At 48.4% G+C, this 25,927-nt stretch overlaps 1 protein-coding gene and 1 long non-coding RNA gene across 12 annotated transcripts in view; one reads left to right on the plus strand and one right to left on the minus strand.

The window, feature by feature from the left end:
* Nucleotides 1-25,927, plus strand: part of NFIA (nuclear factor I A) — a 371,189-nt gene that overhangs the window by 153,861 nt on the left and 191,401 nt on the right. The window lies entirely within an intron of this gene.
* On the minus strand, nt 705-6,135 carry LOC119717621 (uncharacterized). The gene is made up of 2 exons (XR_005267470.2): nt 5,441-6,135; nt 705-905 (listed from the first exon to the last, which is right to left on the minus strand). It is a non-coding gene; the product is annotated as an uncharacterized lncRNA (long non-coding RNA).

Raw genomic sequence — 25,927 nt, forward strand, 5'->3', positions numbered from 1 at the left:
TCCCCGCCATGACCCCCTTGCCCGCTTCCCCGCTCACGCCTGGGCAGGGTTCGGGAGGGTAAGGGCTTTATTTTTAGTTTTATTTCATTTTTTTCCCACCGCAAAGTGGCAACAAGTACCGACACCCTTTTCCCTCTGACTTCTTGGCCTGCTAACCCTTTCGCAACACAATGGGAAGGCAACCGCTTGCACCCAGGGGAGGGAATTTAATGACTGGAAAATAGAGAGAGAGAATTTACTTGGAAAAACTGTGGAATTAAAGTTCTGGACAAAAACATGCATCACTGATGCATAACACTTTTGTTAATTGGGTCTTAACAGGTTTGTGACTCAGGCTGTAATTATTTTAGAAATGGGTCACACCAGGCAGCGCCAGCGGAGCGTCCTGAGGTGTAAAGCTGCGGCCGGGCGCGTGTGGCTCGGCCCCGTGGCCTCCCAGCCCCGCTTTCCCCCGAACGAGGCTCCCCGTGGGCTCTGCCGGCCTGGTGGAGGTGTTTGTCCGGCTCCGTTCCCGTTCCCGGCGCGGGGCCCTCCTGCAGATCTCCGTGTCACGTGCTGGCCGCGCGATGCCAAGCGCGCTCGCCGCTTCTCCTGTGCTATTGTTTTCACTCCTGATTTTTTCATGTGTTTTCCTGACCTGCCAGAGGCACTAAATCTTGCTAATGCCTCCCCTGCACTCTAGTCGCAGAATGGGCTGCGTGAAGTTTTTCTTTTTTTTTTTGACTAAAGCGAGATTAATTAAAATATAAAAACGCACCCGGCTGTGGTAAATCATTTCTTCTTTTTACTAAACAATTGCTCTCTGCTAAATCCACCTCTGCTTTCCTCTGCAGAAGTATCTCCACGCAAGCAAAAGTCTTCTAATGCTCGTAAAGCAACCGAGATATTATCTCTCTAATTAGCAGCTGGAAAAAAAAAAAAAAAAAAAAAAAAAAAAAAAAAAAAAGAGAGATCAATTAATGGTATAATTAAAAACAGTGCCTTTAGATCTGTTGTTTGTGGTGAACGAACGCGGCTGTTACGCTGATCGCTGATGGGATGTGCTGGTTTTTCCCCCAAAAATCTTGGAGCAGCACTTTGCAGTGGGGCTGGGGAGCCTGGTCTCAGGCGGCAGCAGGAGCAGGGACCCCGAAATGTTCCCAGCAGCATGGCCCACGCCTCCTTCGTGTGGCTCTGGGGAGGTGTTGGGGTCTTGCAGCCGGGCGAGGGGCTCGGCGCGGTTCTGCAGCTCTCGTTTGGCCCTTCCCTGTGCCGGGGTAAGCTGTTTTTCATATATTGTAGCCTGGGAAAGCTGTGTTACTGTTAAAAGAGTAACCATATCCCTTTCTGAGCTGTTGCCAAGCAGATGTAGGGTTTTGGAAAGTTCCCAACAAACTTCCACAGCTGATACTTTACTGACTTGTTCTTTCTCCCTTCCCTCTACTTGCACCTATTTAAATAACCAAAGGACATAATTTGGGGGAGGGAGCGTTGCTCTGCATCTTCTACTTGTTAAATATAATTAATTGAGAGTGACCAGTTAGTCAATTACAGTGTACAGCTTGCAAAAGAAACGCAGAAATATCAAATATTACTGTTTTACCAAAAAGCTCCCTCTTCTGCGCTGAATGCTTTCTTGGAAGAACCAGCCGAGTAATGAGGAAAATTGAGCCCCTTCAGCCCTTTGTGCGATACGGGGCTGCTTCTGCCTCTTGCCAGGGCAAATATCTCATTTACTTTCTTAATGGCAGGGCTAATAATTTGGGAGGTGGCTGTGAAGGAGGAAGAAATAACAGCTTTTAAAAGCCAGCGTCGATAGGAAAGCCGGTGTAAATGCAAATCTCCCTTGTGTGTGTGAGTGTGCGCGGGGAGGAAAACGGGGCACTTGAAATGTGGAAAGCTCTGGCAAATCATATATCACAGGAAAGGTTTACAGGAGTTCAGAATATAGCGAGGGGTATAGATGTCAGGTTTTCTTACACAATAGAGGGTCTTTTGTTTCCGCGCTCCCTCTTGGCAGGAGCCTCCGTGCCACTGCTGGCAATTTCCTGTCCATCTTTCACCGCGCAGCAGAGCCGGAGCAGGGGAGTAGTCCCACGTTTTTGTTTAGACTATTTTTTTTAATGCTAAGCCTTGTCCTAAGCAGGATATCCCTGTGTATGTTTGGAGTTCCTGAACTTCTCTGCAGAAAATTATCCTTAAAAAGCCCCTTCCATAACACCCAGTCTCTAACTTCTCTCTGAAAAAAAAAAAAAATAATAAAAACAGCCCTCGTTTAATTGCTTTTGCTTGTGAGAGCTTGTACCTCACTGCTTAATCCGCCTGCGTCTCAAATGCTTGGTTTTGAAGAGGAAAACCAAAAAGCGGGGACTCTCCAGTGGTGCCCCTGCTGCCGGAGGACCGGGTGCAGGACTCCGTCCCTCGGGCTCTGCGTCTGACAGGTTTTGGGTCTGTCCCTGGTCCCCAACCCTGCTCTCCAAAGCACTCCCCATGCACACTCGTGAGTCGAGCAGGCTCGAGGGCCCCGTGACAGTGGTGTCTGGCTGCAGTCAGGGCTGTATGGTTCTCAGACGCTCTCAAAGCTCACGGGCCAGCAGCTCTCTTTTATAATTACTTTTTTTTTTTTTTTTCTGGCTCTCCCAAATGATCTCCTCAGATGGCCCCGTCTGTATTTGTTGACATCACGCAGTGAATCCAAAGTAAAACTAAAACCAGGGCACGGTTTTTAGCTCGCACAGGGTTTTAGCTCAAACTGCAGGCTCGACAGGCCCAGCAGTGGAGCTAAATACAGAAAAATATACCTGTGAAATACAGCAAAGCTCCTGTGAAATACAGGACCCTGCTGCAAGGAGCTGGATAGGTTTGGATTTGAAAATGCTTAATTTCCTCTAAAACTTCCATTAACTTGGTAGGACAGCACCAAGAAAGTGGGAAGGAGGGTGCAAACCGGTGCGAATGCCAACTGCTCGCCACCAAGTTTCTCGGGAACGTGACACCCCCAGCAATCCGTTTTTATTTAGGTTTAGAAAACCCTTCAGATTAGCAGGTCGGCAGCGCGTGCATTCCTGGTGACCGCCGCCGTGCTGCACGGCCGTCGGCTCCGAGGGCTCAGCCCGAGTGGAAGGGGAACCGCGCCGGCTCCTGCAGCCCTCGCTGGGGTTAAAGGAAAGCCACGGCTGCGGCGCGAGCGTTGCTGTCCGCGCGCCCCCTGCTCAGGCATTCCTCTTGGTAACATGATCTTATTTCTGTCTGCTTTTAACAGATAGGCGAGGTTAAGTTATGTTAAACATGTTGTACTAAGTTTGATTCGCAATGCTTCAGTCTGGTTTTCTTCCTTGATTAGCTTTAATCAAACCCTCCACGTTACATGACCTTAATAAAGCTATTTTTCCTGACAAGTGAAGACTGTCTTAACAAGCAAAGCTCATCTGGCCTGAAACTAAAGCCAAGTCAGGATGGTGTTTTAGGTCCTCATTAAAGTCCACAGCATGAAGTAAGAGGGGAAATGATGAAATGGTGCTCCACCAAACCATCCCTCCTTTACATTTAATTAGAGGAATTATACGCAACCCAGTAGATGCCTTGGGAAGGCAATCACCATTGGGTTAATAAAGAGCCCGGCAGTATAAAAGGGGGCAGCTAAGGCTTTAGCGAGGAGTAAATTAACACCAGGAGCTGGACGGACTTTGGGATCAACTGGGAAAAAAACCCAAACGGTGTTAATATAAAAAGAAAGGAGCTGCTGAGCCACCCGGCCCTGGTCCGGGGCTGATGCACAGCGACCCTGACGTGCTTCGGAGGGAAAGCTTGGCATGTTTATTCTCCCTGCAGTCCTTTTCCTTCGGTTACTGCTGACTCACGCAGGTTGGGTGAAATATTGACGGCCGTGGCCGGCCAGGCGGCGAGGCGAGGAGGCGAAGGAAAAGCCCCGGCAGTGAGTGATGCCACGGGGCTTGGCAGTGGGTGAGGAAATCAGCCACATGCAGACAAAATGCGGTCAAGCAGCCGCCCCACACAGAGGATGTCCCTTGCACTCATTAGCATTGTGTTTGTAACAGAGCTTATCAAAAAACAGCCAACAGACATAATCTGTGGTTTACGCTTTCTTTCGTTCTCTCTTTTTTTTTTTTTTACTCTTGTTTTCCTTTTTTTTTTTTTTCTGAGGGTTTCTAAAGGATGTAATCCGCTCTGTTTTTATTGCCTTTGCCTCTGGACGTGCCGCAGCTCCAGCCAGCAGTTATTTCAGCGTCTCTAGCCTCCCTGTGAAGGTCTGCACTGCTGAGGGCTTGACTGCTACTAAATTGTAAACCGCAGTGCTGCCTTAACCCTTTTCCTCCTGCGCAGCTCCCCAAATTTTGGGTGTTGCAGGCTGTTTCCATTAGAGGAGAAACTGCTGACGGAGTGTGGCAGTGCTTCGGTGCAGACCTGCTTGTTTAGAAGGGCTGTGGAAAGCCTGGCTCCAGCAGCACAGCGGGAAGCAGCCTCGGTTGCTTTCAGCGGGGCCCCTTCCCCAACCTGAGCCCCCGGTGCTTTCTCCCAGCTGCACCGAAATGTATTTTTGCACTTTGAAGGCTCCTTTCTGCACAGCCAGGAACCTTCCATCCACACAGCCCCTGCAGGCATTGCACCCAAAGCCTTCTGCTTTCCTCATCTCTGCTATTTCATCCTTAAAGTCCAAGTTTTCCTCTTGGAAACAGAAACTTCTTGCTCTGATAGTCTCAGAGCCCCCTTTTGAGCACAGTTGCATTTGCAAAGTGATTTCCTGGCTGGGTACATCCCTCCCTTTCCTCCACATCTCCCTGTCTGCAGGGAGAAGCCAGAAACATTTGTCCGCCTGCAAGCTGCGAGCTGAAAGGAGGGCGCCGTCCTTCCCCACACCGGTCCCACTGAAAATCACTTCTTTGCTCGCTTGTCTACGATGATATTTGCAAATAATTTCCTAAAAAGGCAATCTAAAAATGGCACTGTTGTTACCCATATTTGTACACAGGCTCTTGTGCGACTGGATTCCTAGGGCTTGTCTACACAGGGACAATTGAAATTAATGTGAAATAACTTTAAAGTGGATTAGCTAAACTGCATTACGTCCTTGTGTAGACACTGTCATTTAGAAATAAAACTGCCTTAATTTGGTTTAGTTTAATTTGCTTTAGCAATTTAATAAAGACACTTTAAGTCTGAGTGAGGAGTTTACATAGGGATTTAATGCAGTTTAATTAATCCACTTTAAATTCACAATTTTAATTAATTAGGATGAACTTTCCTTAAGTGTTCCCCTGTCGAGATAGCGGTGCAGCATTTCCAGCCACCTGGCAAGATGACCTGACGATTCCTGACTCTAAAGAGCTGTTGCAATGATGCGTGATCGGTCCTGTCCCCAGAGTTTGGTACATAAAGAAAGTAGTTTCAAAGTCCTCCTGCTCTGGCCACTGCCGGGAAGTCCTTCTCTGCCCTAAATTACCTCTGGAGAGCCCAGGTTCACGCTGTAACGAGCCACCGTCCTCCCAAGTGCTCCAGGTTCTCGTGTTGCCCGCAAAACCATAAGCAGAAGCATCTGTCTCATGTGAGAGGGAGTTGGGAAGACGTGTCCCGACACAGAAAGAGGCACAACAGCCTACTTCAGCTCTGCACACGCGGCGTCGTGCTTTGCTGACCACTGAAATGGTTTCAGTTTCTCACCCAACTTATGCAGTGGTTTTGTAATATTGGCAAACCCACAAAAACCCCCTTCCTGCGTAGGCGGAGCGAAGTCCTGCAAACCTGCGTGCTTCTGGGGTGAGGCTGGCCAGGTCTGCAGAGCTGCCGTTGCCCTTATTTATTTATTTACCGGCAGCAGAAATTCCCTCTCTGCTCATTGTGCAGATGACCTCTCCTTGAGACGCCGGCGTTGCTCCGAGTGCACATCCTCAGCTTTCCACTTCCCACAGCCCGTCAGCGAGCAGTGGGTTTCCTGCAGTGCTTTTTATTAAGGGGATTGCGCAAAAGTTTCTTTCCATGAACCGGAATGTGTCCTTGCTCGCCTCCCCCAGCCCCTCGCAGTCTCCTCGTGGCCCCACAGCTCCTTTGGGGTTTGCTTTCCAAGAGAACCCCTTTTGGGGCTGTGGTCTTCCACGTCCCTCCGACTGAGATTTCAGCCTTCCCTTACAGCAGGTTGTAGGGAATACACGGCGTGGTAGTGCTCGGAGCATCTGATTACTTATTCAGGGATTAAAATATATCAGAATGGTGAAATGCGATCCCCCCTGTGATATGCACTGCCTGGCAGCTAATCAGTAAATTGTAGTTAAACACAGGGCTCTGCAGAGCTGCGCTCGGTTCCTGAGGTCTCGTTTGGTAGGGAGGGCTTTAGGGGGAAGTAAGGGGCAATCAGTTGCAATTTGCCTTTATGGGGATGACAACTAAATGTGAGAGATTATTCACATCCCCATCTGCACGTTGCTCTCCAAAGGCCAGTGGAGAACAAGGCGCTGTTTCACGGGGTGCAGACGGGCAGTCCCTACCCCAAAAACCTCGCATCAGCTGGAGCAGACAGGGCGGAGAGCTACAGGTCCAGAGCCACGGGAGCACCAGGTTTGGGGAGCATCCAGGGAACTTTTTAGGAAGCTGTTAGCTAGTGGGAACGGTGAAGGAAACAAAGGGGCAGATGCGTGGGGCTGAAATACCCAGCGTGGAGAGTGAAAAGAAGCCCAGCGGGTGCTGATGGCAGGTTCGCGAACATCCCCAAACCCCTCCAGCCTCGTGGCAGGGGGAGCGGGGTGGCTGCCGGGTGCTCACCCACGAGCACAAAGCCGGGAGCATCCGCACCTCCCTCCTCGCCAGGGCGTTGGGCACAGCTCAGCCTCCGCTGTAAACATTAAAGTGCTTTTTTATGATTGCTCCACCGGTGCCAAAACCAGACACACGCTTGCTCGCCGCCTCGCGTCGTGCTCCCGTGCTGCCACGACCCAAAGTGACGTAATTTATTGAACGAGGGGTCTGCCACCAACTGCACGCTCAGGAGGGCCAATTTTTGTTAGAAATTTCTCTTCTGCAGCGTGTGGGTTTTATCCACGGCTAAAGGGAGGTGGGGAGGAGTGTTCCTTGGCTTTTCCACTTGGACGTGTCTAGGCTAAACAAAGCAGGGAAAGTTTTCTGTTGCTAAATGCCTGGTAATCGTGTGTTTATCCTAAATTTAGGGCTAGTCCATTTTCTCAGTCATGCAAGGGGAGAAGGGAGTTAAAACCAAACTGATGGCAAGTGTCTGGATAGAGACGGTCTTTCTAGCAGTCATAAAAAGATTGCCTTTGATAGGGATTTTGTTATTTCACTGTGGAAGTCATTACAAGGGGAGATCTCGTATCACTGTAAAGTTAGCCACTAGATTAGCGATTCATATATTTTATTGGTAAAAAATATGACAGGGGGATTATTGTGTGAGAACTTTGTGGAAAATAAAAGAGATAAAAGCAGTTTAACTGTCAGTACATTAAGGCTGTGGTTAGCTCTGCATAGTGTTACGGGATGGAAGGAGACCGGGGCTCTGAGGACTGGCGCTGTTCGTTTCAGATGGTCGCGTACCGCGGGAGGGGTTGGCCAAAGTAAGGAGCCCAGGTAGCCCAAAGAGGAGACAGCAATTAAAGATGAAGAAGATTTCCTCCAGGTTGGTTTGGCCAAAGTGATGGAGACCCCAAGGCACGCCAGCAAAGGGGCAGCTTGTCCCTGTGTCCATGCAGAGGTCCCCATCCAGCTGAGCTTTTGGCAACGTGAATGAATGCGGTGATGGCACTCATGTTTGTGTAGCCTTCCCTGCACACCTCCTCTTTTATTTTCACCTCCGTTTATTTTTATTTTTTTTTTTTTTCATTTGCCCACATTTTTGGCTGCAGACGTTCAGAAGTCCTGGACAAATGGCTGCGGTAAACACACAAATTGGTTGCACAGCGAGCGTGCAGGGAGCACGCACCGGGCTGGCCGCAGCCGCGCGCACCGCGCATCCATCTGCGCAGCACATGTGCGCGGGGGCTGAGGCACCCAGCTGGCTCCTGGGCTGGAGATGGAGCCCGGCCACAGCAGCTTTAAACAGGACAGGAGATTGTCACGTGAAGGCCCCTTCTCCAAGGGACCCTGCTCTGGCCATGGCAGAGGCTCGAGGCTTGTCCGCTTGGCCATGACAATGGGAAGGTAAGTGGGACGTAGACAAAGGCCGTGGGATGGAGGCTCTGCTTTGGGTTTCGCTTGGGTGGAGTGCAGAGTGGGAAATGTGATTTAGGAGAGCACTTGGTTTGGAGAGCTTGAGAGGCATGTTTGGTCCGTGCTCTTCAGCACGGCGCTGAGCTACTGCCTATAGAAAATACAGACGCTGTATTGAACAGATGTCTTCATCGCTGGCTACACGCTAATGGAAATCTGTGTTGTCACTGTCACCAGCAGTGCAGGATTATATTCTTAACGTGTAGCTTCCTTTACGTGAAATCAAGCTACACAGCACCAAAAACTTCGACAATACTTGGCTTAGAGTCAGACTTTACAGTGTTCCCATCCAGCCGGACTCCTCCTAAGTGCAACTCCAAAGTCCTGTTGTGTTTCGCGGGCTGCACTGTTAGAGTTTGCAGGTTTGGACACTTCATGTCTTGATCCATCCTGCTTTGCATGCCAGAGTGTTTTCATTAGCACAGCATTCATGCATGTGAGATTGTCGCTAACTGATATAATTAACCAGTGTGTCAAAGGCTATTTGTTTATTGCACATGCAACGGCTTTTCTGTAGTAAGAAACCCTTTCTGCTGACACAGTGCGAATGGGAACATGCTAAACTGGAGGAATAGCCCCGAGCTGGATGTGGAAGTTATGAACAATGATTGTACTTAAGAAAAGAGAAAACAGTGCCATGGATTTCAATGGGTTTGACTTAAGGTGATTGGTGTCTGAAGAAAGGAAGAAGGGGATGAAGAAAAAAGAGTTTGTCAGATAATTTCCCCCAACCCGTGATTATTGTTATTTCCTATAAAGTAAGCTGATCTTTGGTGATCAGGGAAGCCAGATGATGACTAAAAATAAATCTACTGCGGGGCAGAAACTGTTAGCATCCTTTCTGGAGGCAGCGATAAGGCGCTTGCTCCCCAGCCTTTAAATCAGCCTGTCCTTTGTGATCCCTGTTTCCTTCCCACTTCTTTGCTCTTTTTAGCTCCCAAGAATAATGCTATTCAGGAACACAAATGTCTTCTGTGTCAGGTGCCTTCACTATGAACTCTTTGGGCCTGCTGTATATCACGTCTCTGCCCTCATTTTGGACATCTGCACAGCTTTTAAGGGATCTTTTCAGAAAATCTTTCTTTTTAGTTATTTATAAATAAATATTGCTGGGGTGGTCCTCACAGCAGGACTCGGCGGTTCCTACACTGTGAAGTGTGGACCGTAGTGTCCATGTTTTAAGTACTAAAATGTGTATTTTGTAATGAAAAGATGGGGAGGCACATTTGTGAAGGTCTGCAGGAAGTTCTGGGGGTTGACACTGGTTTGTGTCCCAACAAACCCGCCAGCTGCTGCAGAGAAACCCAAATGTATGCCTTAGCTCAGTAAATATCAAAACCTCTTATCCCAAAATCCCCGTTTAGGCTTCCTCTTCTCTCAAATCAGCTGCTTCTGCTCCCACAACTTCAGCTCTGGTGATGCCCAGCCCATTGCTCCTGTCCTGCCCTGCCTCCCTCCATTCAATCCCATGGCTCAGTGCCTTTCCGTAGCTTCTTCTCCAGAAGCAGTTAAACCATCAGCATTATTTCACACCATCAAAACTGACTTTTTTTTTGCTTCCTCCTCTTCCCATCACTGTTTCTCCTTCCTCCTGTAGCTGGAACCACTGCCAACTGATGGCCAAAACCTGGGCTCCATCTTCAACTCCTTGTTCCGCAAACGTGCAAACAATTTGTACCTCCCCGTCTCTCTCTTGCCTTGCCCATCCCTCAACATATGATTGCTCTTTTTCACTCGTCCCGGCTGCTACAAAGCTGTAAATTCTGTGGCCTGGATTTTCTCAATCTCTTCCATCCAGGCCATCCAAAGCTCTCTAACATAGATACCCGATTTTATCCCTGGCCTTTGACCCTGGCTATGCCATCCCATGGTTTGGATCCATTCGTTTACTTCTTGCTCCATTGAAGTGTCTCGTCTCTGACCCCCAGACACATTCTCCCTTAGCACTTGTACATCTCCTTTTGCCCCCTCTCCCTTTCTCATCCACCCTCCGTTGCCCCTCGATCACGAATCTGTGTCCTCCTCACCCACCACCTCCCCTGGCCCCATCTGGTCCTTTCTGTCCTAGTGCAGTCTTGTGGTGTTCACCTCCTGGGTGTCCTCAGGCCACAGGGCTCGGCCGTGACACCACACGCTCCTCATGAAGAAAAACCACATTCACTGCGTGTCTGTGTGTTCCTTCCCTCTTAACTTTTCACCTGCTCCCTCTTAGCACTTTGTTGTTGTCTTTGGCTTATCTCTCACGGTAATCTCTGCAGGGCACAGTGGTCTGTGTGTTCCTATAATTCATACCGTGCCTGGTGCAACGCAGCCTTTATGCTGTTGGGTATATGGGAACATTTCTAATGCAAACAACTCATAGCTAGGAAGGGAGTTAAAAAATTAGAAAGGACTCCAAACCCATGTCACATATTCTCTTGCAAGGAATGGGGAAAAAAATTGTTTATTCTGGCCCCAAATTTTAATCACCCAAGGGCTGTTAAGATAAAAATAGTCAGTTCTGCCTTCTGTTTATGGTATACTTGGTTGAGTGCAAGCCAATTTTGAAGCTGAACATACTGTCTGCTATTTTTGCTTGATTTTAGATTCCACATTTTAAATAGTTTCTTTAACAAGAAGCATATTTTCACTGATACAAACTTAGCTTGAGGAGAAGCATCCTGAAGTTCTAGCCATATTGAAGATCAGTGAAATGTAGTAAACTCTGGTTTTAAGGGTTTTGTTTTCTCCAAGAGCTGAAATGAAGAGTGTGTTCTGGCAACAAGTGCTGGCACGTTGTTCATTAAAAGCTCTCTTCCGAGCTTTGGTTCCCACACACATGTGCCCTCATTCTTCAGCGGAGCTTCCAGGCAAGGGCATTGGCAGTGCTCGAGTCTGATCTTCAGCCATACAATTTGTCTTAATTGTCTACTAGCATCTAGGCAAGACTTAGCTCACGGGTGGCCACAGCAAGGGGCCACATGCAAACCGATGAGCTTCTTAATGTGGCCTGCCCGGCAATCGGATGATTTAATTATCTGTGCCCGTCGTAGGCTGCCTGGCTGCTCCCCGTCCCGCCTGCCCTCAGGCACGGCGGGCTTAACCACATGCAGCCATGGGGGCAGCTGCATTTGATCTTCCTCGCCAACGCGAGGGTCCGGCCCTGACAACAGCCTCTCTGTTCGGTGCTTTCTTTCCCCTTCTTTCTTTTCCGCTTCGTTTGGCACCGTGCCCCCAGAATCATTTGTGTGTAGGGGAGGATGAGAGAGCTGGATGGCAAAAACTTCGAACATGGAGTTGGGTGTTGACAATCCCGATGATTAATTGATCCTCCGAGGATCCAAGATGATTTGCTGAAGCATCAATAATAGAAATCCTGTCATTATCCACTATTTACTCGGTCTTTCTGCGGGAAGACATCCTGTCTCAGTGTGTCTGCATCACGCGCGCCTCACACGGGGCCGCCTGCCATTCGGGGGGCACGAGGGCCGGCCTGTCGCCTGCAGACCTCCTTTGGCCACTTGGTGAAAGCTCCTGGAGCTTCTGGAGAACAGCTCGATCCCCTGTAACCAGCATGAGGCAGCGAGGTTGGGCCTGGGCACGGGGACGGGCCTGGACACGGGGACGTTTCACTGCTGATGGCACTGAGCAGAGCTGGGCACGGGGCCTGCTCACTGTAGCACCTGTTGCTCCGAGTGCGTGTCAGGTGAGGTGAGAGAGAAGCAGCAGGAGCAGGAGACCTTGTGCCCGGGGCAGAGATCAGGGGTGTCTCCGAGCGTGACCTCTTGCCGTCCTGATCTCCTCTTATCTGCCCCGGTCAAGCACAGCTCCTTGCCTGTCTGTACCTGTGGAGCAGGCTTGGCTGAGAGACGGGACAGGCCGACCCGAGCTGTGCCACAGGCTTTTTCCCGTGTCACTCTGTGAGCTGGAGAAAGGAGAAGCTTCCTGGCAGTCATTGTTCCTTTGTTGAAGCGTGTGTCTTGCTCGTGTCCAGGGAGGTGTCTGCTGAACGGCCTCTGAAGTGTTTGTGCTCTCCTTAAATGTGCTCAGGATGAGGCTGGAAAATGCTGTGAGGCTCTTCATGTAAGCACCTCCAACAGTTTGGGGAACCTCAAATAATCCTTCCCACTTCCAGTCTATAGCACGATCTTTGTCTCACCCCTCTCCTAAACCTCTGACTCTCCAAATATGTGGTTTCACTGCTGTGGGTGCCCTAGACATGTTCGGGTAGGGCGAGGTGGGTGAGCTGTGTCTGGCAGCACAGCACTCACCAGGTGGAGTGCAGTTACACAGCTCTACCCCAGTTTTACCCAGGGATTTTGTGGTGTTTTTTATCTGTGGTAAATGTAGGGGGTCACCTGTTTTCAGGTGGTGTAATGCTAATGCTGGGCCAAGACAGACTGTGCTTTGGGTAGGTCGCACATATCAGGCATGCTGGTAGAAGGTAAAGTCTTCAGCATTACACCTTAGGAAGCACTCGTGCTTCTCTCTGCATTTTGCTCTTTTCACAACGATGCTGGGAGTGATGAAGGTATTCCCTGGAGTCAGGAAAAAGACACAGCAGGGCCTGGCTCTCCGAGGCACCGGGACGTTTCCTTCCTTCAGGGTGAGAGCTGTGGGCAGTGAGCTCAGCCCCAGGATCCCATTCATGGGCTTGTGTTGGTGGATTTCACAGCTCCGTCTGGAAATGCTGATGATCAACACGTCGTCACCAGACCAGGGGACATGCTACCAGCACCACTATGCTCATTACTCTCCTTGTTACAAGGTTCCCTGTGTGACAGCCTGACTGAGGCCTTGCTGGGGAGAAGGTGTCTGCATGTGCCCTGCTCCCTGCCACGGTCCAGCTGCACCCTACAGCCACCTCCGCTGCGGCTCCAAAATTTCCCCGCTGCACGGCGTGCAAGGCACGAGCAAACCTGCGCTGGCGAGATGGTATGGCAGGAGGGGACAGCTGATTTTAATTATTTTATATATAAATAACTTTCGGATAGTTTGCAAGTTTGGCAATGGCTGCCAGCGTAACAATGTGACCTTGTTACTCTTACCCCATTCCTCCGAGTGTTTGTCTCGCTCACTTGTTTTTCCATATCTTAAATTAGCTTGCAAGTGGTCGGGGAAGGGGCCGGGGCCGCCCTTGCCCCTGCCCGGCCCTGCGGCTTCCTGGGGCTTGCAGGACACGACCACACAAGGACAGAGAACAAGGAAGCCATGGCTTGGGGTCGGTGACACCTGTGGGGTATAAAACCCAAGCTGCTGGGATTTCCCCTGGGTTGGTCCCCATTTGGGCTCTGCAGGGTTTGCTCTGTGCCGGCCCTCGGGGTGCACAGCTGGGGCTGGCCCTGCCTGCGAGGGGGCACGGAGGGGCTGGGGAGTCCTGGATTTTAGCACTTTGGGGGGTTTATTAGTGTTGACAGTGTGTGAACTTGACATCCTTTGTAATAATGCGGTTTTAAAATCTGCATTATTCATGCGCGCTTCTGAATACAGCCCCACTGTGTGAGGTGTTTGGGGGGGAAATTAATTAAATAAATGTCAGTATCCTTGAGGAGTACGTGAGACTTCACATCGCACAACAGCTCCGGCGGCTTTAACCACCAAGGGGAGCAGAGGGTGGGAAGGGGAAAGTCTGCACTCCCATGTATATCCTTTCCCTCATCCGTAGCTGAATTCCTGATGAAAACTGAAAAGATTAGTTAGAGAGAAATGAGTCCAGCCATACAGATCAGTAATATTTCATATTTTTGTTAATAATTGTAGCTTGTTCTCCCGCTCTTTATTTATGGCACAAATAAATATGGTTCTGAATGAATTCATCACAGGAAACACCCTTTTACTCTTAGGTTAATGTTTAAAATTAAACCAGAGAGCAGATGGCTAAGGATGCACTGGCTGGATAAACCAGACAACTGCACCGGTGGAGTGAAATGTAATTACACCCATGAATATTATTTGCAAGGGTAAGAGATAGTTATCAAAGTTGTGTTTCTTCTTCAGCACACAGCCAAGGCAGGATATGACTGAACAAATAACGCCAAGTAAAAAGTAAACGTATTTTTAAAGTCAATCTTGTAGGCTTTTCTGGGGAGGACTTGCCTTTAGCTCTGTAGCTGCAGGCTGCAGCCTCCCAGGCTGGGAGTGACAGTGGGATGGGGACACGGGTGCTCCTACGGCATCACCCGGCATGGAAAGAAGAGCAGAAACTGCAAGAGAACACGCTCTGAAGTTTAAAAGTGTGCAAAGAAGTAAAATATGGCTTAATAGGTCAAGTTAGCGTTCAGTTATTATTTCTGTGATTGTTTTCAAAAGTCAGTGCTGTTTTACAGAGTGAAGGAAGTGGCCGTGCCTGTGATGGAGGTCACAGAGCTCGTGGTCGAAGCACTTGACTACGTTCATGCTCGGTGGTTACGTTATTCTCCAAATTTTTGAGGTGTTTTCTCTAATGTAATACATCTATGCAAGGCCTTCAAAGTAAAGTGTGTTTATGTCAAGTGGTAGAAGCCTTTCTTCCAAAGCAGAGCAGGGGAGGGCAGGACCTGAAGACCCCGCGCCTGCGCACAGACCCCATGCAGCAGGCGGGAGGACCGGGAGCTTCTCCTCAGGTGGGTGCAGCGGGCGGCTGGGGAGGTCGGCGCTGCCATACCCATGGGAGATCCTGAAAAATGGAGTTGGGAGTGCAGCGGTGATGTTGCCCAGGTCTGCACCGCATGCGCTCACTCGCAAAGTCAAGTGCACGTACGGTCCTTGCAGCACTCCAGTGATTTTGAATTGCTTGACATTGTGGGAGCACTCAAATCTGAGTCGCTTTGAAACTCAAGAGCCTATGCAATATCTGAAGCACAGCTTCGTTTAAAAACGGAGGCAAACAGCATCCTCGCCTCCCGGTCACAAACACGAGGCTGTGTTGTTCCACACACGTTCAGCACAGAGGGAGGGGGGACGGCAGGGAAGTCAGCGCAGGCAGGGGAGCCCGGCGGCCGCCAGCGCACTTTCCCACTGACGCTGAGAAGCAACGAAATGAGATTGCAGCCCATGAATGTCCCGGCGTTGAGAAAGGGGAGTTTAGAAATAGCCCCAAAGATAAAGGAGGGCATTTATCCCCATGATTGTTTGGCAGAAAAAGCGATTTCCATAGTCTGCTGATGGTCAATCAGGAGCATGCGGCAAGGGGCCTGCTGGTTGTCTCCGACGGAGCTGACGGTTTTACTGGTCGAGTTTTGTTTCAGCTTAATGAAGTAAGTACTTTCCTGCGCCCAGGCGCTGACGGGGAAGGTTTGTAAACTCCTTGCCTTTGTTGGGGTGACTGAAGTATTTTTTCTTCCTTTTACCCAGCCATTTTTGTTTCTTCTCAAATCCGTTGCCAGAGACAAAGGGTACGTTTACTGTAAAAAAAAAGAAAAAAAAAAGAAAAGGAAAAAAAAAAAAAAAGGCTGCAAACCTGGTTTGCATCTCGAGTCCTGAAAAGACCATGTTTTATGCAGGGGAAGAGGAGAGCCTGAGAGAAGGGCGAGGGGCGGGGAGCCAGAGATTTATGGCCCCGCGAAGGCGAGCGCTCCCGCTGAGCATCCTGCCCGGGTGCTGCGCCCTGCTCGCAGCAGGAGCCGAGGTGCAGGGAGCGGGGCAGGGCAGCAGGCACGGGTCCCTCCGCATCCCCCCGGCCTCTCGCAAAGGCACCGCTCCGGAGTCGATGACCCGGGCCTCCCAGTGTCAATTAAATTATAGCGAGCCAACGCGGATGTTTAGTTTGAAACCATCGCACGAACTGAGGTTTCGGGGCTGTTTCTTTTTCATGATGCGGAGAAGGCTGCTGCTTATTGCTATCAGCCTGCTCGGGAGCCCTGCCCGTGTGCTGCGACCGTGCTCAAAGAGAGCATCGGCAGCCCGAATCCTGCCCGGCAAGGCAATAGTAATTGAAGATATTTAAAAATGTATGTATCTTCCATCTTTCCCATATGGGCTCCTTAGGCAACATGACCTTATGTGGCCATTATCTGACCTCTCTTACACTTGGATTACTCGGTACAAAGCAAATTTATGGTTGTTTATTCTCTCCTCCTATCAGCTATTAGTGCCTAATCATATGGTCTATCGATCATGTGATTAATCGCCTGCCTAAAGAGGCAGCAGGTCCCGGGGAATGCTGCACTGCACCAGCCTGAACTTCAACCCCTTATACAAACCGGCGGAGCGCAGGCATCCGTCACTGCCGGCAGCCCCGGGCTGGAGTGCGGCGGCAGCGCCGGGAGGCAAAGCCCCGGCTTCCTCCGGCAGCGGACTTTGCGTTCCCCTTTCTTAATGGATAAAACTCCACCTACGGTTGTAAATGGGATGATTTCCAATGCATCCTATAAATAATGATCAAAGAGGAAAATATGTGGGCCTTGTTACAACAGTGCCCGCTAGTGCTGCTATAATTAAGGGTCTGTCAGCATTTCTATTATAAACCCTTATTTTCAAGGGTTTATAACTCGGCCATAAAATTTTGCTCTGGCTGAGACTTGGCATAAAACGCCCCAGCATGTGACGAGTTTTTCTTGTTACCAAATTGTTAAAAAAACTACCGATCAGCCCTATTTTACTTCTAACAACACCCATGCACCTTTGTGTTCCCAGAACCGTTCCTACTTCTTAAACAAGCAGCTTGTTATTAAAACGAAATTAGCATTCGAAAACCGAAAGCGTGCACCAAGCCCCTCTACCCTTTATTTTCACCACCTGAACACGAACACATCATTCACTTCCCATGCTGTTGAGGCGCTGCTCCACGGGTCCACCGGTGCAAGACGCCACGGCCGGCCTCGCGCCACGCTCCCCGCGGACACATGGCAGGAATTAACACCTCTGGGCTGGCTTCAGCTGCTAGGTGTTGTGTGTGAATCCAGGCCCTGGGTGGACTTGGGTGCCCGGTGTGCTTTGTTTTAGCCAGGGCACTGAGCTGCCCCGCTTTCTGTTGGGTTGAGTTACCTACTTGGGGATTTATCCTTCTCTCCGCGCACGTTAACCGCTGCTAATGAGAATTATGGCTTTGTCGAAGGGGAGGATCTGGAGTTCAGTTTGAGTGAAACTGAGGGAATTTCATGCTAAAAACACATATTAAATTTTTAAAGCGTAAGGTTGCCATACCTGTACAGCTCTGGTTTCAAAGGGAGCATGTTCCATTTCCAGAAACATGTCCTTGATGTGTTAGCAAAGGACAGCAAGTTGGCTCAAAAAGATGCAGCCACTTAAAAACATTGATCCTCCTGGGACAACACGCCAAAATGCAAAAATAAATTAAACATAAGCAGATGCTGTGCCTCCTTTCCATTTTTGGCTAGCACATCCCATTATGGGACTACCAGTGGGACAACTGAGAATGACTGACATTTACTCAAACTTAAGGCCTTATTGGACTGCCCTGGCACTTGTGATAAAAATTCAGGTTTATGCTGGTATTAAATCTGAATGTTTTGCCGACTTGTTAAGGCATGCGTTGCATCAATATAGTTCTTTATTCTGTGCCAGTTTTATACCATTTCTGTTTTTTTTTTTTAAAAAAAAGGACCTTATCGAGTTTATTAACATAGCCTTGGATTTTCAAAGGAGCACGAGGGAAATAGAGACCCAGCTCCTACTGGAAATCACAACCTTAGAAAACCAGAGTTCCTACCCTGGCAGCGATCCCACGTATATAAGCTCTTTCCATTTCCAGAAAAATCATTGAGCTGAAGCTAAGAACGTTCATCTGGTGCCTGTCGAGTGCATTGCCTGAATATAAACACAACGATTCTGGAGCAGAGAAAGAGCCCGCGACTTAAATGGATTTACACTGGCTAAGAACCTGGCCTTCTACACTCGACTTCTGACATTACTTGAAAGTAAACATTGAGCTGAACTATTCAGTGATTTAAACGGTGGTTTAAGATGCGTGCTGTTACCATGCCGTTGCTCTTACGGTGAATCTCACAACATTTGATGGTTTCCTTAAGGTTGCAGGTATCCAAGATTTACATGTGCATCTCAGCTGTCATGAAAAAAAAAAAAAAAAAGGAAAAAAGAAAAAAGGCTGAGTTTCTGACTCTCGAGAAAAGCCTGAAAATGTTCCTTGCCTGCACTTTAATGGAGCAGAAAGCAGAAGGCAAAGAGAAAAAGCGAAGTTTGAAAATGCCATGATTTCTGAGATGTGACATATGCTTTTCCTGTGCTCCGGGTTGGCAGGAGGAGCGGCATGGTGGATGCAGCCCCGCCAGAAAGCAGGTGCGGGAGCCCAGGCGGGCTGCGCTTCCTCCCTTTCAATGGCACCACATCGGCTCCGCGCCTTTTCGTTACTCCTGTGCCTCATTGTGCAGCAGATTGCCACGGTTTGTTTGCAGGAGATGCAATAAATAGTTGTGTGTGTGCCCTAAAATTATAACGTTGCTTGAGTGCCGGCGAAGATGAGAGCCCTGAGGCTACTGAAGGGCGCGAGCTGTCAGCCTGCGTCGCCAGTTCGCACGTACGGGGATGTGCTGGGGAGCTGCAGCAGGGCCAGAAGTGAACAAAGTGCTCACTTGTGGGCCAAAAACTATGGGTAAGAAGTTTTCAGGATGGCAGTGCTGGCCCGGGTGCTCCTCCAGGCTGTCCCAGCGTGGTGCTGGGTGGGGATCTGTGTCCCCAAAGGGGCCGTGACAGCCGTGTTGGGTGCCTCTTGTATCATCCTAGCGTCACCGAGGGCCCTTCCTGCTCCAGGCCAAAGCAGGACGCCTTCTTTTCTCCTCTCTGAGCTTGTTACCGATTTATCTTCAACTGAGGGCTTGCTCCCCGTGCTGCACATTTTGGGGCAGTGTCACGGAGAGCAGCCATCCCCGCTGCACACATGGGCTCCTGCAAGCAGAGCGCCGGGCTCGGCGGGCACAAAGCGCTTTTGCAAAGCCGAGCAAGGACTTCTGTGGGTTTATACCAGACTGGGAATTCCCCCCCAAGTCCTGGAAATGCTTTCCTCGCTGTGTGAAAAGTCTCCCCAGAGAGCTTGGGTTGTACAAAAATTGCATCCGGCCCCTTAAACACGACGATTTTGAAAGCAGAGCAGAAGGCCCGAGCTCGGGGCCGGCCGGGGGGATCGCCGTTCGTCCCCCCAACCAGGGAACGGCTGGTTTGCAGCAATTTCGTCGTCGCAGTTTGTCTGGGTACCGTTGGAAGCAGAATTTGTCAGTTCTGAAGTGCACAGATTAGAAAGGAATGTGGAATTTGGAAACGTGGCAGCTTGTAGCACTGTATGGTTTAAATTAAACCTTTTTTTGGAAAGCAGAATCGCTGTAGGCCACATTGAGGGGGAAAGCAACAGCAGAGAGGGCTGGCTGTGGTTTTTGCTTTGCTGTGTAACTGGTCCACTTTCTCTTGTTTTAACACAGATTTAAAAAAAAAAAAAGAGAGAGAGAGGAAAAAAAACGCCTTTGGACTCCTTCCGCCCAACCACACAGCTTCTCTGCTGACCACAAAGAGGAAGCTTGGTGTAGCAGCCGTAGGATTAATACCCACTGTCTCTTAACCCAACAGGGTGTGAAAACATTTTATAAGCTCTCTTTTCCTTTTCGTGTTGATAGCGCGGCGAGCGTTTGGGCGCCTTGGGACGCGTGCACGCTCGCCTTTCCTTGTCGCCTTCGGAGGGGGCTGTGGGGCACCGCGGCCAGCGCCGTGGTTTGGGGGCCGCTTGCCCCCACCTCCCGAGCCCCAGCGTCGCAAATCACCAGCGACTTTGTTCGTCTTGCTGAAGTGACAGGAAATATAAAAACGCGTCTGCTGCGAGGGCTGCACGGTGTAGATCTTGATCAGTTGGAATATAATTGTTCTTAATGAAATGGAGACGACTAGCTCTTAACTGAACAGCCTTTTCTTCTTTAGAAATAATAAGATTAAGATTATGGATTCTATTAATCATTTGATCAGCTTTATTCATTCATCTTGTTTCCTTTACATGCAAAAAGCCCTGCTCTGTACATGCCTTTATCTTTTAAGATGATGACATTTACATATTTCCTGGTGCGGTAATGTCCCGGGCGTAATATACAGATTGCTCCGTTCCGATATTGTAAACCGACCATTTCCATGTGCTAAGTACTCTCGGCGATGAAGATCTTAATAACGTGATTAACTAACCCGAGCCTCCACGCTCTCACAGAGCCTCCCTTCCCCGCCGCGGCCAGCTCGCTTACCACAAATGGCATCGGCTGCCGGGACGCGCCGCGCCGGGTGACCCCGGTGACAAGGAGGTGTCACATAGCACAGAGCAGGGACGTCAAAGGGTAATGCCGATGACCTGCAACATCAAGGGAACCTGCTTTCTTGGCGTCGTGCGCCAACGATGCGGGAAGGCTGGGTTCTGAAACGTTTTGGGGAGCTGTTGGGAGGGAAATTTGCGCCTCCGCAGCGCAGCGACAGCATTGTTATTTCTTGCGTGGATGTGCTGTTGGGGAGGTTTTATTTTGTTGTCATTAGAGAAATCTCTCTGTTGTTATAACGCTTTCTATGTGTGAAGAAATACAGACATAATGTGTATCTAGTCCATTAAAACACTCTTTGGGAGCCTCCACCTGTGGCACAGCCTCTCTGCACTGCCAGTATTTTGCCAAGGACTGTTGGTATTTCCTCTCCCCGTGCGTTGGATGTGTTAGGAGTTGCAGGGAATTAAAAAAAATAACTAGCGGAAGGTTCTCTGTAACTTGCGCTAGCTGAACTGGAGAAGTTGCACTGTGTCTTGGTCTTTTTCATCTTGGTAGAATTATACTGTAACTAATTGAATCCATTGATCACTGTCTTGTTTTTTTCCATCTTCTTCTCAGAGGATTCATTTCATAGTGTTCCATACATCAGTCAAGAAAATGGCTGCAGTGGAATTACCAGGGTTGATAATAAAGGTAATTTAGCCCTGTTGAAATTATTTTTTATGTATCTAAGTAGGGTAACGCATTCGCACATGCTGCCTTAAATCTAGCAATGAAATACCTGCGTGAGCCAGCCTGCGGGATCCCGACACAGCCCTTCTGATGGCCACGGACATTGGAGCAGCCGGCTGAGGGACGCGTTGCCCTGTGATAATGACCAGACAATACACAGCAACTTTAATTTGATGAAAGAACTGGCCCAGAGCAGGATAAATAACTTCTGTTTTGTGCACTTCATGGGGCAGAGAGTATTTTTGGATTAGATAGCGAGTGCTTAACAAGCAAGAATAGCAGTAAGTGTCGGGGGAAGCAATGTATGTGGCTGGTGGCGAGAACTCTCCTATGATTTAATTCAGAAAGAGGAGCCAAAGCTGGCCTCAGCCAGGAGGGCTTTATTGTGGATGTCTGGTGGTGGCACTTAGCCCTTACTAAGTAACCGTTTGGAAAAGGATTCTCATACTAGATTAGGGTTGGTCTCGTCAGTAATACACGAGACAGGATGTCAGGAGATCTGAGCTGAGGTCTGCCACAGATTTCCACTACGATTTAGGTCAAGTTATCTAATCTTGCCTGCTGACAGTTTCACCCTGAGACAAGGTGACAAGAGAGTTTACTTAACGAAGAGGCGTTTTTACTCTCGTTCTCACCCAGGTCGAGGGCTGAAAGCAGGCGCAGGCATCTTCCGCATGCGGAGCCACTGGTGCGCACCCCGAGGGGCAGGAGCAGGGGTGAGGGATGGATGTTTCCAGCACCAGCCTTGCTGCTGCTGCCCTCTGGCTCCCCAAATGCAGCCTGATGGGGTTGGGGCAGTCCCCGGCCAGCAGAGCTCACCCCGGACGGGACATCTTTAGGCTCCCCCAGCAGCAGAGCAGCGGTTACGGATGCTGCAGGGCTGCGTGCAAGCACATGCCCCGTGCCTAGATCAGCACTTTTGGGGACAATGTATAGTATTCACAAATGGGAACTGACAATGGAAGAAATACGGCAGAGTGAAGGGTTTAATATAAAATATTTATACAGTAAAGGTCTTTCATCTTTTGTCAGTCACAGGGTAGGGAAGTGAGGAATGTATTGGGAGTACATTACCAAGAGTATGTTATAAATTAAAATCTCAAATTGAATAATACTGGCTGCTAATGTGTGCCGCGTTGGAAATGAGTCACTTCTGAATCAATGTAATTTACTGTGCCAGCTGAAAGATATTTACAAAAGAAGGTATCTTCTTGTTGTTTTTTTTACTTAGATTTTATTCAACACTTACGGATAGCCTGTACTGTCAACACCAACTCATTTGTCATGGAGGGAAAGTCACAGCCATTAATAAAGAGCTGATTCAAAACCACGTATAAAAGAGAAAGGTGGACTTCAGGCCACATGAGTGGTCAAACAGTTTATAGTCATTGTTTCCTCTCAAAGTTAATACTGGCAATTAGTAATACAGCAATTTTGCAGAGATTAGATAGCGGGAGACAGCAGACAGACAATTTTCTTGTAGAACTATTGAGCGCAGTAATGACTGCGTCCTCCTAGCCCACATCCTTCGTGGTGGCTTCTGTTTGGCTCTGTACCCTCAGCAAAGTGACTGTGTGGTCCCGTGTTGATCAGAAGGTTGTCATTATCTCAGGAGGTTTGTCTGGTTGATGATATTACTTAGCTGAGGCTGAGATAAGATTTATTACCTACAGTTTAAGGTGCAAAGTGGTGTTATCAACAAGGTAGGACTTATCAACAGGGTAGGACTTTGCAAAACACAGGTTTTGAAAGCTTGTTAGCCAAAACCAGAACAAAGCAGGTTCAGAAGCCAATTTTCAGAAGCCAGAATTTAGATTTCTGCCCCATTCCTCCTTCTGCCATTGATTTTCACTGCTTCTTCAAGAAGGATGCTATGGGAATCCTACTCTCTCCTAAATCATATTCTCATTCCACCTCTGCTCTGCCCAGAATCTGTGATCCAAATATTTTATGCTTAGGTTCACCTCATCTAAGTCTGTCTGTCAAAACTTGGGTGCTTGGTCTCAGGAGGTTGTCTAGGCTGGTTCTGTTGTTTGGTGAGATGGGAGAGGCACTCCCCGAGGGCAGGTTCAGCCCAGCAAAATATTTTCGCAACTGCCTGGCTTTCATTGTTGACTTCAGAAAGAGCAGAGACACCTCACTGGGAAGTGCCCAACCAGCAGACAGCCACATTTAGGTGAGACAAATCTCGCCTTCAGACTCTCTGCCCTTTAGTGTTTTATCAGTGCAATAGAAATAGCTTCAGATAAAGATGGTGAGAGCAAGCAGATTAAGAGATGGGAAAATATCCAAAGGGAGAGGGATGTTCACAGTAGCTCTTACAGAGACTGCTGGAACTTTCCTCTTGCTTTGCTTGTTAAGGATATGTAAAGGTAACTGTAGACACTACCAAATTAGCTGGAAGTGTGGAGATGCGGGTGATCCTCTGATGGATGCGGGGACAGGCTTCTATACATAATAAAATATGTATTAAGGTCATATTACAGCAGCACAGTAGGGAAGCTGGAGTATTCTTATGCTATACTTTTTGGTAGGAATATTTCTGCTGGGTTGCATCACTGTCTGTAAATTTTATTGATTATAATTAAGTCAGTCTGCATTGTCTCTGAGAACCTACATGGGTTTAAAAATCAATACTCCTTATATTCATTAGGGGAACCAGTTTGAAAAGGGATTACAGTGGGAACAAGCAATGCATTTATAGCTCTGTTTGTGTTTACAAACCATTAAATGCTAGCCTGCTCAACAGTCCTCATTTAGGGGTCAGATTTTTTTTTTTTTCCCCGTCTTTTATCCCATGAACAATAATGAAAATTCTCCCTCCATGGTTACCTGCTGTAGTTTGCTGGGGCTCTGCTGTCTCAGTGACTGCCTCCAGGTTCCTTCCAGGGCCGTGGAGACAGCCTTGGACAAGCAAGAACAGGAGCAGATGCTCTTTAGTGAATCCACTAAAGTCCTCTCAACTGGGTCGTTTGTGTGGTAGCATCCCGGTGTCTTAAAGGGATTTGTCAGTCCTCTCGTTTGACTTGTTCTTTACAGAAAAAAGACGGCATTTGCAGTTACTGGAACCTCTAATGACCATGCTCAGGGAAAGTCAGAACAAAGAGAAATTGCAGAGGGTATCTGGTATTACTGATTTATGGATGAAGATTAAGGCCAGATTGCCCCGTCCTTATTCCTTTAACAGCCTGGTCCGTAGATAAACTTCCTCTAAGTCAATGGCTTCCTTATGTACATGCTATTTATTGAAGATAATGTTATCTTAGTCTGGGGCACTAAATATGTATGGCTCACCTTAGGGAGAAGATGTGAAGGATCTTTGATGATATGAAGGGTGTGAACACTAAGGAGAGTGAAGGATAATTTAGGTTGGGACTTGGGAGTGCAACTAAAAACATCGCATCAAGGAAACGCACTAGATGTGTCGGACTCCCCGAGGGTAAAGTTAAATGCCCTTCAGTCTGAGTCATTTGAAGGCCGGAGAAAGGACTACAAATGTCTTTGTAGGGATCATTCTGGGCACAGAGGTGGGCCGGATGATCTTCCAGAGCTTTTTCTACCTTCGTGTTTTGTGCAGTGCGTTGATTTGTATTTGATTTCGGCATTAATTGATCTGCATAATGCACAACATATTGCACCAGCAATGCTGTTCTAATGTTTCCATACCGTGCCTTAGTACATACTACTGTGGGCTTTACTATTTTGGATTCAGTTGACTGTATCGGTGATTTCAGTATTAATGACGCTCTAGCATGGTAATGAAATAGCACAAAGCAAGGAATACCTTTAGCTCTGGAAACCTTGCAGCATCCCACAAAGATTCATGCACGGCTCCTAACTGTGCTTGAGAAGCTGTTGGTTGGAGCGTGTCGCCATCCATCCCCATCCCAAAAATAGCCATAGCAAAATGGGCGTTTAAGTGGCAATATGAAAATACCACAGGGGCAAGACCAAAGGAAACAGGGCCTAAGTGCGATTCAGAGTGGTTTCAAGATTACATGGCAAACCAGCTTTCTCATCCTAGACTCTGCTTTTCTACCTCACCGACATTTTGATTGTGTCTTAATGCAGGGAAGCTTACAAAGAGCAGCCTGAGCTTTGGTTTTTGTGCACGGCCATCTGATACTGCTCACTACGACTAAGTGCACACATATGCAAAAATACATAACATAAAATGAACTGAATATTGCTGAAATGTCCAAGACAACCCCATGCAAAATCGGAGAGCTTTTTTTTTTTTTTTTTTTCTGGATTCCAGTCTAAGCTGCCTTAAAGATCTGGCCAGAGCTGGCTTTGGGCAGCAGCAAAACCTGCAGGCTGGGCTTTAAAAAGCACACAAGGAGTTGTGAGAAATGTTCTTCGGCTGTAGTTCTTTGAGGCTGTCATTTAGATAGAAACCACTGCCCAAAGCTAGAATGCCCCGGAAATTTTTCCGGAAGATTGGAAGGGACCTGAATAGCCAAGCTTACCCCAGGCCACCAACAAGTGAAGGTCTGGTGGTATCTGCCATGACAATATTTTCCAGTGTGTGCACTCAGCTGTAATGATTCATTAGAAAAGAAGTTTAATTGTGGCCAGTAGTCGAGACTATTTCTTTGTACTCTCTTATCAATGTTTTCCGTTTGCAGCAGGACTTGGCTTGTTTGTTAATACTAAGTTCTCCGTTTGTTTGGAAAACAAGGCTTGACTTATCATAGTGTTTGGCAGGAGAGAAGAAAGCAGAAATGCAACCCCCCTAAAGCCCATGAGCAAGTCAAAGGAAAAGTTAACTTTTCAGGAAAAGTATCTGTCAGTAGGAACTGGCACAGCTGCGCTGAAGGAGGCAAATG

Source organism: Anas platyrhynchos, chromosome 8, assembly GCF_047663525.1.
Source record: "Anas platyrhynchos isolate ZD024472 breed Pekin duck chromosome 8, IASCAAS_PekinDuck_T2T, whole genome shotgun sequence".
Classification (NCBI taxonomy): domain Eukaryota; kingdom Metazoa; phylum Chordata; class Aves; order Anseriformes; family Anatidae; genus Anas; species Anas platyrhynchos.